General features: G+C 41.1%; 1 protein-coding gene and 1 pseudogene across 7 annotated transcripts in view; one reads left to right on the forward strand and one right to left on the reverse strand.

Moving 5' to 3' along the window:
- MLST8 (MTOR associated protein, LST8 homolog) overlaps positions 1-11,650 on the reverse strand; it is a 25,701-nt gene extending 14,051 nt beyond the window's left edge. For 2 of the 7 annotated variants that reach the window (XM_027862944.1, XM_027862945.1), the window contains exons 1-2: positions 11,532-11,650; positions 11,020-11,101 (exon numbers count right to left, since the gene is read on the reverse strand). The gene's annotated coding sequence lies outside the window, so the exon portion shown is untranslated. Of the gene's footprint in view, positions 1-11,003; positions 11,102-11,531 lie in introns of all 7 variants that reach the window. The other 5 variants (XM_027862948.1, XM_027862943.1, XM_027862946.1 and 2 more) reach the window with 3 other exon arrangements.
- On the forward strand, positions 6,600-8,004 carry LOC114043630 (annotated as a pseudogene).
- Positions 11,651-12,285: the final 635 nt, after the last annotated feature.

Here is a 12,285-nt window from a genome sequence, read left to right on the forward strand (position 1 = left end):
TTACGAGGATCAAATGAAATAATGTATGTGAAGTACTGTGCAAATTTTACATCACTGTATAAATGTTAGCAATGATTATTATTACTACTTGGAGAAACAATTCCCCAATTGACAAAAACTGCTAAAAAAAACAAAACAAAACAAAACTGGAAGGTAGTTTTGCAGAAATTAGGTTTACATCACAAACCACAATAATGTCCGAATGGATATGTAACTTGAATGTTAAAGGTTATGTCATAATTTTTTTTTTAAAGAAACAGATCAGATATCTTTCACAGCACTAGCTAAGGGAAGAATTCTTAACCAAACAAGGGTCAGAGATGATCACAAATGATAAATTTTTATTATACAAAATTAAAATGCTTTTATACAAACAAAATCAATGCATCTAGGAAGCTATCGAATGGGTAAAAATTTAAAAAAATAAACAACTTTGCATCAACTATTTCTCATTAGGATCTGATACCTAAACTAACACAAATGTGTCAAGGTCATGAACTATTTCCTAGTAGGTAAGTGGCTAAAGGACATAAACAGTTCTCAAAGGAACTGCAAACTATTAACACTCACATGAAAGATCATTCCATATTACTACTAATAAGAGAAATGCAAATTGAAACAACTCTGAGGTTTCATCTCACTGGCAAACTAACAAAGATGACAAAAGACAGGAACAGTTATGCTGGAGGGGCTGTGGGAAGGCAGGAATATTAATACATTGTTGAAAGAGCTATAAATTGGTCTAATCATCCTGGAAAGGAATTTGGAATTATTCTAAGAACATGAATAAAATGTGCACATCCTTTGAGCCAGAGACCCTACTGCTAGATATACATCCCAAGGAGGTCAGAGACAGAGAGGAAGGAACCATATACACCAAAATATTTAGAGCATCACATTATGGGGTTGAAAAGAACTAGAAACAAAGTAGATAGCCATTGATTGGAGAATGGCTAAAGAAATGGTTACATGAATGTAATGGAATATTATTGTACCCAGGGAAGTATGGGAAGACTTATATGAACTGATGTAAAGTGAACCAAGAAGATTCAGGAAAACAACATAGACAATAACTACAAGACAAATGAAAAAACAAAACAAAACAAAAAAAACCAACAAAACCACTGAAATGGAATGCTGTGAAACTATAACTATCAAGCTTGACCCCAAAGAAGAGATATGATAAGACTTTTTCTTTGGAAAGGCAGCAGGTTATGGATATAGAACACTACAAACAATGCCAGACTGTTTCAATGTGCTTGTTAATTTTGCTTAAGTCTTTTTCCCCCTCTTTTTATTCTGTTAAGAATAAAAGACAGGGGGGCAGCTAGGTGGCGCAGTGGATGGAGCACTGGCCCTGAAGTCAGGAGGACCTGAGTTCAAATCCGGCCTCAGACCAAACACCTGACACATACTAGCTGTGTGACCTTGGGCAAGTCACTTAACCCTGATTGCCTCACTGAAAAAAAAAAAAAGAATAAAAGACAGGGAGAGGGGAGTGATACATGAGGAAATATTGGTGATGTACAAATCAACATTTATTTAGAAGTAAAATTAAATGCTGGGTGAATATAATAACCAAGTTTGGCCAAGTGAAGAGTAGATGAGAAAAAGGATTTCTTTTCTTTTTTTGTACAGGTAGGGCAACATGGGTACGGAACTTGATTCCACTAATTCAGTGTTGGTGAACTGATTTTTTTCTTCCTTTTTTATTTTTTTGTTACAAAGGACTGCTTCTTGGGAAGGGTACTGGGGAAGGATGTATTCAGAAATAAAGGTCATGTAGAAACAAAAGGTAGCAATGGAAAAAAAAATTTTTTTTGTATTTTTTTTTTTTTAGGCAATTGGGGTTAAGTGACTTGCCCAGGGTCACACAGCTAGTAAGTGTCGAGTGTTTGGTCTGAGGTAGGATTTGAACTCAGGTCCTCCTGACTTCAGGGCCGGTGCTCTATCCACCTAGCTGCCCCAGAAAAAAATTTTTTTAAAAGAAATAAGGAAGTTTAGAAGAAGAGTGCAATTAGGAGAAGGAAGATAATTCTGCTCTGGGAATGTTGAATTTGAGATGCCAACAGGACATTTGGATGCAAGTGGACAGCAGGCAGCTGGAACAGAGATATCTCAAAAGAGATATCAGCGCTAAATATCTAGACTGTGAAGTCATCTGTGTAGAGTTGATGACTGAATATATTGAGCAGAAGGCTAAGTATAGAGAAAGAAGAGGACCAGGGACTGAATGATACCCATCCTTAGGAGGTGGGAAGCGTACTACAAGAAACTTAACAAATGCCTGTTAAATTGAGTGATCGAGACAAGGACGCTGATTAGTTTGGTAGGTGGGGGAAGAACCAGGACAGAACTTTGTTACGGAAATCCAGGTAAGTACAAGTATTCCTACTAGCCTTGTTCCTCACTTCTCAAGGAATTTAGTACCTGACAGAACAGAGATCAACTGCTGTGTTATGGAAACCAAAGGAGGAGAAGGGACTGAGTGGGGCTAATGATGTCAAAAAATGCAGAGGATAGAGCACCGGCCCTAGAGTCAGGTGGGCCTGAGTTCAAATATGGCCTCAGACATTTGACACTTACTAGCTGAGTGACCCTGGGCAAGTCACTCAACCCCATTGCTTAGCCCCCCAAAAAAAAATGCAGAGAAGTTCAAATAGGATGAACACTGAAAGCTGTCAGATTTGACAGTTAAGAGATCACTCACTGATAACCTTGGAAATAATAGTTTCAGTATAAGGTTGGTTGTGAAACCAGATGGCAAAGGACTGAAAAAGAAGTAGAGTTGAGGAAATGAGTATAGATGTCTTTTTCTAGGAGTTTACACTTAAAATGAGAAGATACAGAATGAAAGCCTGAGGGGGTGGCAGCATCTAGTGAAGCTTTTAAGAATGGGAAAAACAGGCATGTTTGTAAGAAGCAAGAGAGGAGTCAATAGTTAGGAGACTGGTGGTGAGAGAGAGGGGGTATAGAAGGGTAAGTTCCTGGAAGAAACAAGGAGACTGATGATGAGGGAGAAGAGGTATAGGAGAAGGGGTAAGTTCCCAGAAGAGACAAGAAGAGATGAGTATAAATAGAAAAGCTGACCTTTACAAAGTTAAGGGCCCTGTCTTCCTAAGAGACTACAGCAAAGAAGGTGAGAATGGGACAAAACAAGCGAGAGGGGTTTGGTGATGTAACCCAGGGAAGAAGCTCATGTGGTTTCCTATTGCCTCTAGCATCAAATATAAATTCCTCCCTTTGGTACTTAGAAACCTTCACAAGAGGGCTGCAAGCTCCCCTTTCCCGATTGATTACATATGACTCCTTATCACTCACTCTGTTGCTAGTTGCCCCTCCTCACACAAGACAGCCCACCTCTCCCATCCTGCCTTTGCCTGGGCTATCCCCTCCTCATCTCCACCTCTTTGAATCCCCAGCTTCCTTGTAAGCTTGGTCAAGCATCTCCTATGACATGGAGCTTTTCCCAGAGCCCTCGTCTCCTCCTAGAAAATTACTCTGGATTTATTTTATATATATTTAAAATCTCCATATATGTGTACTCCCCATGTATGTGTTAGCTTTGATGAAATGTGAACTCCTTGAGTCAAGGGCAAGGACGATTTCATTTTGTCTTTGTACTCCTCTCCCCTAATCTGGTGCCTGGGATAAATTATATGCTTAATAAAAGCTGATTAAGTGGTAAGGGAGACTGTGGTGTACATTTTTTTCTATAAAACAGGAGCTGGGGTCCTCTCCTGAAAAGGACAGAGGAAAGGACAGCTTAAGGAGGAAAGAGAAAGTTTGGGGCAGCTTCAATTTCACGTCCGTCAGGAAAGAATAAAAGGACTCCTATGCAAAAGTGAGGGCCCAATGGAGATTAGATAACATAAATCTGCCATAGACCCAGATAGTGATTGTACAATTTCCTCTATTGATATTTAGCAGCAAGTTAAGCAAAAGTAACACAAGATGGTGGGGATAACCCAAGGCTGAAATTTGGCAAGTCCTGTGTGGCAACAGGACAAGAGGGCAAGGGATTCAAATATAAAGGATAGTGGATAGTTGAACTGGCTAACTGTTCAGTTGAGATTTCAAAGGCAGAAAGTGAGGGAAAGCACCTGTGATGGATCGAAAGAACAGGGAGAGGTAAAGAGGCTCGGAGGTCACAGCGAAGGCAAAGAACAGATTAAGGAGGAATGAAGCAAAAATAGAGATGATATAATAGGAAATTATTATCAGAGAAAGGAATATCAGAGTAGCAATTCAGGGGTTAAGGCGAGATTGAGAGAATACCTACTCTGGTGAAGGGCAGAGGTGAAGATGTAAGTCAAGTGAGTTGAAAAGGTGGATGAAATAGAAGGCCAATGTGTTTGATGAGATATAAACATGTTTATTAGAATATCCAAGTATGAAGGAACGGGTTGGAATGGAAAGAAAAACTATGAGTTGGGTGCTGAACTCCTTGTGAAAGGAAGAATTAGCTGGAGAAATACATGCAGCAAGGATCTGGACAAAGTGACGTAGATGGATTAAGGTAATCTTAAAGGAGGAAAGTTTGCCAAGTAATGGCAGTGGAAGGAAGGTCTAGAAGTAATACTAAGGAACAAAAAGTATCTCTACACTTCCTTATGTCCCATTCTGTTAGGATATGTGAGAGAAGCATTCAGGAGACAAAGGATGCCAGAGCTCTAACATCCTCTGGAAGCAGCCAGGATGCGATGCTTACAAGAAGATGGAAAATATGTGGGAGGAAAGGTCTAGGGTGAAGGGAACTGTTAGTAATAGCACAGGGGTTCTAGGAAGCATAATACAAACAGAGAGCAGAGGATAAGGACCAGGAAAGGGGAGGGCTGAGGTGAAGGAGACAGAGCTAGGGAAAGAAGTTTTTGCTTTAGCAGACAGTAGTTCTGATTCTGGAGAGGAAGAGATGGGGGAAGTAACAGCTAGACAGAGCTTCTATTGATTACAAAGAACATCAGACACTTCTTGGTCTTCAAACACCAGGGAAGAATGGAGTTGAGAAGGAAAAGAGATCCAGTTAGGCACCTGGGTCAGTAAATACCTGGTGCTTGAGTCCCCAGGGGAACTCACACTTGGTGCCAGTTCCTTTGCAGCACTCCAAGGTAACAGATGATGAACATCCAGAGGATAACGTGCTTGTGGACAACATACTTGCTTCCTGTCTGACCTGTTATCTGTGGCCCTGGTGGTGAGAGGTCAGGCTTTTGGGTGCATAATGCTTCAGAGGCCTCAGGTAGTGTTGCTTTTCTCAGCTAAAGCAGAAGGGAGGTTCCCCACACAAGGATGAATCCAGATCCAAGTGGCCTATTATGAAAGTGGGGATGGCTCAGTGAAAACAGATCCTCCTTTCTGGGAAAGCTGTTTGAAAGATCCATAAGGTGCCTTTCTACTCTATAAACTCATAATCCAAGACTGACCAGTACATCGAAGCACTTAATGAAAGGGAAGTGCAAAATCTGGTTGAGAACAGCTGATCCCTGCCAGTGGCAGCCCATCCACAGACAAAGAGAGTGACTAATACACAAATACCAGACATACTGCCCATTGCCTTTGCTTAGTTTGGACCACTTAAAAAACACACTCAATACCCACAGAAGGTAGGATGGGAAATGAGAGGAGGTGAGAAATGACAAACAAAATCTGCCACAGGGAGGCCAAATTTACATTTAAGTGCCTATTATATACAAAGCACTGTGCTAGGTACTAGGGATGAAAAGATACAAAACTGTCTCTGCCCCTAAGGGGTTTCTATTCTAGAGAGTGATTAAAAAGTACACAAAAAGAAGTAAAGGTAATTTGAGGAGAAGGGAGAGCACTCTAACAGCTGGGAGAATGAAGGAAGGCTTCTCAGAGGGCCTGGCAACTAAACTGAACCTTGAAGGATCATGAAAAGCAGGGTGGAAGAAAGAATACATTCCAGGCACTGGGAAATGACCAGTAAAAAGACTTGGAGATAAGTAATGGAATGCTATGTTGGAATGTTATAGATTAGTCCAGCTTGGCTCAAATGCAGACTATGTGAATGAGAGTAATGTATAATAAGCCTGGTTGGAGCTGAACAGCATGTGTGAAATCAGGAGAGACAAATGGTCAGATCTATGCCTTAGACAGCTATATGGAAGATGGACTAGGTGGGGAGACCAATTAGGAGGCTGAAGGAGGATAATATTCCAGATAAGAGGTGGTGAGAGCCTAAACTAGGGTTGTGTCCCTGAGATAAATATGAAATGATGTGGAGGTTAAATTGACAAGATTTTGGTAGTTAAGAAGAACCAAGGATGCCTCTAAGGTTATGAACCTAGATGACTGGAAAGCTGATGCTGCAACAAAACTAGGGAAGGTGTGGTGTTTGGGTGCCTGAGGGTTCAGAGGGCAGAGGTGCTTTTCTCAAATGCCGTGGTGAAGCATGATGAAATGAGTTCTCCACAGAGGGATGAATCCAAATCTAAGATGACCTGCTGTGAACATGTGGATGGCTCAAAACAAACATATCCTTCTTACCGAGAAAGAAGCTTGAAATACCTAGAAGGGGCAAAAATATAAATGATGTCAGTTTGAGCATGCTGAATTCGAGATGCTAATAGGACATCAAGATGAAGATGGTCAACAGAAAACTGGTAATGCAAGGCCAGAGTTAAGAAGAGAGACAGATATGTAAACTTGGGAATGCTCTGTTCTGAGATGACAATTGGATACATGGGAGCTGATGAGATCACCAAAACAGAGGATATGCAGACAGAAGGGAAAAGGTCCCAGCATACAGCATTGAGGTGCTCTGCTTATATAGAGGGAGGATGATCCAACAATGAAAACTGAGAAGGGCGGGTAAGAGGAGAAAAAGTTCAAAAAAAGGGTCATGGAAACAGAGAGGAGAAAATGTCTAGAGGAGTGGGTAGCTGACTGTATCAAAAGCTGCAGAGACGTCAAACAAGATGGGGACTCAGAAAATGCCACAGTGATAAACACTTAGGAAATCAACTTGTTCAAGAACAGTTTTAGCAGAGTGTGGATTCAGAAGCCAGACCATAAGTGGTTGACAAGTGAGTAGGGAGGTGAAAAAAATGGAGGAAAAATCAAATGAAGGCTTTTTAAGGATGGGGAAGACATAGGCATATGGCATGCTTAGGTATCGGAGGAGAACTTAAGAACAGGCTTTACACACTTCCTCATTTGTAAAATGCGGGTGTTGAACAAGAAGTCCTCTATGAGGTTGTACTGGCAATTTCCTATTGCCTCTAGGATAAAACAGAAACTGCCTTTTCAGGCTCTCTGAAATCTAGCTTTGATCTACTTTTATTTTATCACTCCTCATAGAAGGAGCAATGTCCCAACTCTTGTATCCATTTAAGTTAGACTGGTTTTTCCTTAAAAAGGTATTGAGGCTGAGGAGGGCTTTAGGGCTTAGGATGGCAGTGGAAACTGCATGTATTTAGTGGGTGGAGGTGGTGGTGGGCTGTGAACACAGATTTGTGAGATACCTACAAACTTTTTGGAGTTCACTGCTCCAAAGTGTAAGGGAATCTGAGGAGCAATACCAAGTCAGACATAGATTACCCACTTCAGTTCCTTTACTATGGAGTCTGTTAGTTCTCGGCAGAGCACCGTAAATACATATTTATGTTGCTAAATGTAGATGGTGGTTAGAGAAGAATTTTCCAAATGAGTATAAAATTCACTGTGGAACAGAAAAAGAGAAAGAGAAGAAAATAACACAAGACAGGTGGAAGGAGTCAAATAAAACAAAAAAAAAAAAAAAAAAGAAGACAGTACTGCAAAAGATTAAAATAGCCAAAATTCCTAGAGCAAAGAAGAAATACTTAACAAGGGTGTACAGCCTTGCAACTTCTGAAATTGCCAACTTTAAGTACAAAGTTATTTTGCTCAGGAAATTGTCATTTGGGGAGACTTTACAGATAACATTACTGATGAAATGCGGAAGTGGCCTGTATTATGGTGGACAGTGACAGCACTAAGCATCTTAGAGAAGTAAAAGAATGAGTTTCATAATCTGTCTTTAGAGAAGGAAAGAGAAAATCCTTTTAAAATAACAGTAAACAACGTAAAATACTTGGGCGTCTACCTGCCAAGACAAACCCAGGAACTATATGAACACAATTACAAAACATTTTTCACACAAATAAAGTCAGATCTAAACAATTGGAAAAACATTAATTGCTCTTGGGTAGGCTGAGCCAATATAATAAAATGACAATTCTATCTAAATTAATTCAGTGCCATACCAATCAAACTACCAAAAAATTATTTTATAGAGCTAGAAAAAAATCATAACAAAATTCATCTGGAAGAACAAACAGTCAAGAAAATCAAGGGAATTAATGAAAACAAATGTGAAGGAAGGTGACCTTGTCATACCAGATCTCAAACCGTATTATAAAGCAGTAATCGTCAAAGCTATCTGGTATTGGCTAAGAAAGAGTGGTGGATCAGTGAAATTGAGTAGTTAGTTATACAAGACTTAGTAGTAAATGACCATAGTAGTCTAGTGTTTGATAAACCTAAAGACTCCAGCTTTTGGGACAAGAACTCACTATCTGACAAATACTGCTGAGAAAACTGGAAAGCAATATGGTAGAAACTAGGCATAGACCAACATCTTATACCATATACCCAGATAAAATCAAAATAAGTACATGATTTAAACATAAAGGATGAGACCATAAGCAAATTAGGAGAGCAAGGAATAGTTTACCTGTCAGTTCTACAGGGAAGGAAAGAATTTATGACCAAACATAAGACAGAGAGTATTACTAGATGTAAAATGGACAATTTTGATTATATTAAATTAAAAATGTTTTGGCACAAACAAAACCAATGCAAAACAAAAACAACATTAAAAGGAAAGCAGAAAGCTGGGAAACAATTTTTACAGCAAGTAAACTGAAATGGAAAATCTGATAAAGGCCTTAGTATACCCTTTCATCCATGTCCACTACTAGCTCTATATCCCAAAGAGATTAAAAAAAAAAAAAGTGAAAACGACCCAATTGTACAAAAATATTTGTAGCAGCTCTTTTTGTAGAGGCAAAATGAGGGGATGCTCATCAATTGGGAAATGGCTGAACAAGTTGTGGCATATGATTGTAACGGAATACTACTGTTCTATGAGAAATGATGAGCAGACTGATTTCAGAAAAATCTGGAAAGACTTATATGATCTGATGCAAAATGAAGTAAGCAGAACAAGGAGAACATTGTACACAGTAACAGCAATACTGTACAACAATCAATTGTGAATTACTTAGCTATTCTCAGCAATATAATGATCCAAGACAACTCCAAAGGACTCATGATGAAAAATACTATCCACCTCCAGAGAAAGAACTAAACTGATGGAGTCTGAATGCAGATCACCTATTTTTCACTTTCTGTATTTTTTTTCCTTTGGGTCTGTGTCTTCTTTCACACTATGACTAATAGGGTAATATGCTTTACATGATTGTATATGTATAATCTATATCAAATTGCTTACTGTGGGGGGGGCGAGGAAAGGAGAGTTGGAATTCAAAATTGTAAAAAAAAAAGAATGTTAAAAATTGTCTTTACATGTAATTGGGGGAAAATAAAATACTATTTTTTAAAAATCTGTCTTTAGTTACCTAAAATTATAGTTGATAAAACCAAAGAAAGGCCTTTAATAAATATATCTCTCTGTGTGTGCATATATGCATATATGTGTATATATGTGTATATACATACACACACACACATATATATACACATATATGTCCTACAATATTTTTCATTCTTGGCATTTCACTGGTCTGTACAAGGCTGACAGATTTTTTTTAACTGACAAAATCTAATAAACATGGTGGGGAAATGCATCATGCTTATGCATGAAAGATTTAATTAAATATGAAATTTTGGTCAAATCATTAAAAAAAGTATTGAAACCATCCTTGAAATTTGATGTGCTAAAATGACCAAAGGCTCAGGCTGTGGAACTGGCTTCCTCATTACCTGAGTACAAAACAGCCAGGAGGAACTTCAAGTATTCTCTGATATCTGGCTGGTGGAAAGTGATTGACAATTTAGATGAGCATTTTATGCCTAATTTCATCGAATATCCTGCAGCTATGGAAGATTAGGAACAGATACCTACTATATGCCAGGTACTATGCTAAGTACTTTTTACAAATATCAGTTCAGTTGAACCTCACAACAAACCTGGGAGGTAGGTGCTATTATTATCCTCATTTCATAGTTGAGGGAACTGAGAAAACCTGAAATCAAGTAACTTGCTCAGGGTCACACAGCTAGTTAGTTTCTGAGAACATATTTTAACTCAGATCTTCCTGACTCCAGACCCAGCTTTCTATCCACTCCGCCAATTGCTGAATGATCTTTTTTTTCCTTTTCTCCACAGAACTTAGCTTAGTACACAGTAGGTGCTTAATAAAGGCTAACTGACTGTCCCATTTTGTTTCAATATTGAACCTGAACTACAGTTCTGATCTGAGCTAGGCCCAGCCCAGAACAGTCTTCTTTGCATACACTCTGCTTTACACATATTGGACTACTAGGTATTTCTCCAAAATAACAGTCCATCTCCAGTGTCCAGGTTTACAGAAGCTGTTACTCATGCCTGTAATATGCTTTCTCATCTCCATGTCTCAGAATCTTTAATCCCCTAGCAGCCAAGCCCCTGGTGAAGACATAGGATGATGAACAGTTCCCATACATCAAGCTTTTCTACCATGTGCTCTGTGGTCCCTACCTCTATGAAGGCAGAAATAGGTCTCTTATGTCAGCGTTGCAGAAAATAGGTTTTTAACAGTCCAACACAGTATTAAACACCTACTGGTAGCAACACCCTATGCTAAATGCTGCGTATACAAATATCCATTCCAAAAACCACCCATTAAGGTTCTCCAATGTGCAAGGGACTGTGCCAGTATACAGAAAATGGCCCAGGTCCTGCTCTCAGAGGGCCTGAAATCTACAAGGTTTTTGTTGTTGTTTTTAGGGATACCAACTGTAACAAGTGTTTACACGCTTTGTTGAATGAATCAGGCTGTTCCTGAAGGACCTCTTCTGGCTTCCAGGAGCCCAGGTTCAGAAGGTCAGACCGTCTCTAAAAGGAGAAAGAGGATGCCCCCTTTTCACCCACCCAGAGCACAAGGGACTAAGGAGGTAGGAGGGGACCCGGCTATCAGCCCTGCAGTCCACATTGGGCCACAAGGTGGCAGCTACCGCCTGCCCGGCCAAGGAGTGGCGCAGCAATGCGAAGCGCAGGCGCACGGCGTGAGGCGGCCCGGGGGTGGTGGAGAGAGACGGCCGCCGGGATTAAGCCGCCGCCACAGCCGCCGCCGCCACCATGGCGCATGCTCAGCTTAACACAGACGAGCGGGCGGGGCGGGGGTTTTTAGGGTCGGGAGTCACCTTAGGCTTGGTCCCAGCCCGGGTCAGTGGAGTTGCGCCGGCTGCCCAAACCTTCCCCCTCTACCCATACGCCGCTCAATCTGCCTCCCTAGCCCCCTGCCGCAGGGACCCAGGCACCCTACCTCACTCACACAAGGATCCCCACTGCACCAGGACTCAGGATGGCTGGGAGAGTCGGAACGAATCGATGGGTAGCGAACCTGAGCATCGAGTCATCGATTGGATTCTTTTAGTTCTAGGGCGAAACCATGGGAAAGGAGGGGTAGGAAAGCTGGATGAGACCATAGCTCGGCGTGGTGGGGGGAACTTCTCTTCTTAGTAGCCCCTGGGGCTGTCCCCTCTGCATCTAATTTGCATATTGAAGGGGCGGGTAGTCATCCAGTCCTCCTGGCCCAATCTAATTGCCTTTTCTCGGTCCTCCGCCTCCTCGACCTTTCTGCCACATCTGACAGTGCTGACCACCCTCTCCTGGGTGCCCATGCATCTCCCTGGGAGTTTTCCTCCCACCTGAGGGGGACCCCCAGCTGCGTGCAGCGGAAAATGAGAGCGTGTGACCTTGGACAGGCAGTGGGCTCGTCCACATCCACTACAAATTTATGTTATCTAATCTCAACTGAGCTCTCCTTGAAGCTTTAGCTCCTTTCTTATGGACTCTCTTTGGCACTCCGGCACAGCATCGGCCCTCTTTTCTCCTCCCGCTGCAGCCTTCTCCCCCTCCGTCCCCAGCCGAGGACCTGGTATCATACTTGAATGGGGAAATTAAATTGAGGCAATATGTCACTAGCTCTTTCCCCCCTTCTCTACATCTCTCAGTCCTTAATATAAGCTCCCCCCTCTCTTCCCTACTCCCTTTATGCCAACCTCAGATGAAGGTCA

This window comes from Vombatus ursinus, unplaced genomic scaffold, assembly GCF_900497805.2.
Source record: "Vombatus ursinus unplaced genomic scaffold, bare-nosed wombat genome assembly UNPS02014770.1, whole genome shotgun sequence".
Classification (NCBI taxonomy): domain Eukaryota; kingdom Metazoa; phylum Chordata; class Mammalia; order Diprotodontia; family Vombatidae; genus Vombatus; species Vombatus ursinus.